We start from the raw sequence: 1,371 nt of genomic DNA on the forward strand, positions 1-1,371 counted from the left end.
CTCTTCTTTTTCTCATTGAACCGGGCAGCATCATCCTAATGAACTGGCCCGTGCCTTCTTCAGGCGGATGTCAGCATAGCATTCGTGAGGATTGTCACCGGCTCTAACTCCAAAGAATGCCAAGGAATATCATGTGCAGTAGGCACATGGGCAGGCACAGGCATTTGGTTCAGACCAGAAGAACCCAGGGGAAAGTTTGCTGTTTCCTTCCCTCATTGTCCTTTGGAAGCAACGTCTTAAGTGAATGTGACTAGCCTGATCAAAGTCCCCTTCTACTTCTTCTCTTCTGGTCTTTTGGAGAGGAAAATACCAAACAAAAAGTAGGTACATGAGACATGGTATTAGAGTATGTACCGTCACCTTCGACGGCTTTTAAAAATTTTGTCTTCCCCTTGGTTTTTTTCCTTGCTCCAATGATTTAAGAAAAAAAATTTTTTTGTTTTTAAATTCCTCTAATCCTGTGCTTCTCAAAATGTGGTTCCCAGCCCAGCAACACCCACATTACCAGAGGAATTGTCAGAAATGTAGATTATTGGCCATGGGAACCTGCACACGCCTGCACTGGGACTGGGACCCTGGGGCCTTAAGTAGCCCCCCTCAAGGTGATTGTGAAGGCTGCTGGCCTTTTAGCACCCCTGCTCCGGTTTCTGCTTCTCTCTCTCAGCCATCAGCTTTTCAAGCCTAATGCACATTAGTAAGGCGCCACAGATCTGCTGAGTCACCCTCCTTTCCCTTCCTTTCCCTTCCCCTAACCTTCGCCACTCTGCCTGGATTCTTTCCTTAGCATATTTCTCTGCATTTTCTCTTCCATCTTGGAATCCAACTGCTCTTTCCCAAATCAGCAACTTGGGTTTCTGTCCTTTCCCACCTATCCGGCGACTGACAACATGCCCTACTTAAGAATCCCTCACGGCATTGCCTGGGAAGAAAGAGGGTACCAGGAAAAGAGGAATTTTTGTTCGAACATTTGTGGTACTTATTTTTGTAAAAATAATTGTGCCACTGCTATGGAGCAGAGATTGACAAACTCAAATGTGTAAAGGGGAGTTGGTGATTTTTAAAATGCATGTTTCCAGGGGCGCCTGGGTGGCTCAGTCAGTTAAGCATCTGGCTTCAGCTCAGGTCATGATCTTGTGGTTCGTGGGTTTGAGTCCCCACGTGGGGCTCTGTGCTGACAGCTCGGAGCCTGGAGCTGTGAGATCATGACCTGAGCTGAAATCAAGAGTCCAATGCTCAACCAACTGAGCCACGCAGGTGCCCCGGTGCCACAGGTGATTTTGAAGGTGGTGGGCCTTGCCCACTTTGAGAAACACTGGCTAAAGCATGAGCTTTATGCTGGGACAGGCCTTCCATACCTCTTCCCTTTGGAGA

Source organism: Felis catus, chromosome D1, assembly GCF_018350175.1.
Source record: "Felis catus isolate Fca126 chromosome D1, F.catus_Fca126_mat1.0, whole genome shotgun sequence".
NCBI classification, from domain to species: Eukaryota; Metazoa; Chordata; class Mammalia; order Carnivora; family Felidae; genus Felis; species Felis catus.